The following is a 2,164-nucleotide window of genomic DNA, read 5'->3' as shown; positions in this document are numbered from 1 at the left end:
GGAAACGCTGCAGGGTGAAGGGGGTCCTGGGGTTTAAGGCCGGGCTTCTTTGCTACAGGAGTTTTCAGGGCTTTAAACACACTAATGCTCACTGTACATTTCTAAGAAGGCGATATAGTTCTCAGCATTTCCGACGTTCATTTGACCATGAACCGTTCTGCAGAATCTTGAGTGGCTAACATTCCCTAGAATATACTTTGCAAAAACTAGGATCAAATATTACTAATAAATATAACCCCTTACATGTGCAGAACACTTTTTAGCTAGTCCTCAATGATCTCGTTCAACAGAGTTTTCTTGAGCGACAAAGGAGAGGGTCATTTGAGGCTGTGGTGAGCAAAGGCAAGACTTGGGAGGGGTCATCTGGAGACATGGGGCTCCTCGAGAGGCTCTGGGGAAGCTGGGGACAAGGGGCCCACTTCACCAGTCCCTCCACTTGGTCCCTGGTCTGCCCCAGGAGACGGGCCTGCACCTCCTCAGGAGGCCCGCCCTCCCCGGCACCTGAGAGAGGACCACACCTCCCCTAGGTCCTCAGCCAGCATGAGGCCCCACCAGGCACTTTCTTGGACATGGCAATAGTTGCTGGAGAGCACGGCCTGCCAGGAGGTCCACGTCGCGGCCGCCTGTCACAAGCACTTGAGCGAAGGCTGGCCCTGGGTCACGTGGGCAGCTGACAGACTTTCTCTCCTTTTAGGATGTTCAGGATCAGTGATCATTCAAATTATACCAGAGGGCTTCCCTGGTGGCGCAGTGGTTGAGAGTCCGCCTGCCGATGCAGGGGACACGGGTTCATGCCCCGGTCCGGGAAGATCCCACATGCCACGGAGCGGCTGGGCCCGTGAGCCATGGCTGCTGAGCTTGCGTGTCCGGAGCCTGTGCTCCGCAACTGGAGAGGCCACGACAGTGAGAGGCACGCGTACCACAAAAAAAAAAAAAAAAAAATCATACGAGAGGGTGCTAATACCACCTGCTATCCCTCCTGGCATGAACCTACCTTTCAAAGGCAGTGCTTGTCTAATGGTGGGATTCCAGGCTCCGCTACAGAAGGATACAGAGATGGCTCTGACCTGCAGTGCCTTCTCAGGATCCCATGAAGGATCCAGCATAAATCCATCCCTATTAACTACTCTCCTGTTCCAGGTGCACTATTCCATTTGCATATCCAGCAGGAAAATACAGTGCTTCCTCGGAGTAACGCACCTAATGTTCTGGAAGCAGCAGGAAGTCTCGGAGGTGTTGACCTACTGCTACTGAGCGTCCACTCATCTGGACCCCAAAAGTGGTGGAGGGGGCAGATCCACACAATGACCAGAGCTAGCAGGGACTGAGCCCTCACCACGTACCAGGTCCCGTTCCAAGCACTCTGTACGTGTTAACTCCCTTAATCCTCACAGAGACCCATCCCAGTGGAGGAGATGCTATTTTTGTCTCCTCCATTTTATAGAAGACATCAACAAGGATAGAGAGTCCCAATGATGTGCCTATGGTCACCCAGCTAAGAAGTGGAGCACAGGGCTTGAACTAAGGCTACCTGGCAGAGCTTGGTGACCCCTCTGCAGGGGTGAAAGTCTGCCCAGGGCTGAAGGGCAAAGGACTGGCCTGGACCAAAAGCAGATGATACTGCAGACCTGCAGAGGCCTTTAGAGGTTAGAGCCACTCAGGCTGCTTAAGGGGAAGTACAAACTGGAAAGCGTATGCTTCCTAAAATAGGACCTTGGAGAAATAAATGTGCTACCCATAGGAAAGAATCTCCAATAGGCAATGTCCACGAATTAGCAGGGGATATGTTGTGCTGGCCGGAGAGTGTTTCCAGGTAAAACAACCCCTACACCCAAACTAACGACAAAGAAACGAAGCTAAACTAAACTGAAAACTAAACAACAAAAGCTGCACAGAAGACCACCATGCAGGCAATGACCTCTTCTGCTTGCGGATAAAAGTGACAGTTCTAGAAATAAAGGGGAATAGATGGAAGGGTTTCAAAGTATGGGAGTGATTTTTGTTTTCTCGTTTAATGCCAGTTTTCAAGGAAGGCTGACTATGTCTGTCACTGTTACACACTCGTTCTGTTTAAAACCCATCCAGGTGCCTCCATGGGCTCTATCAGGAGTAGGGGGTTCCTGCGGCTGCTCCCCAAAGCCAGCAGAGAGCTCTTCATGGGGAG

Source organism: Stenella coeruleoalba (assembly GCF_951394435.1).
Source record: "Stenella coeruleoalba genome assembly, chromosome: 5".
In the NCBI taxonomy this organism is placed as follows: domain Eukaryota; kingdom Metazoa; phylum Chordata; class Mammalia; order Artiodactyla; family Delphinidae; genus Stenella; species Stenella coeruleoalba.
This window is presented reverse-complemented; position numbering follows the sequence as displayed.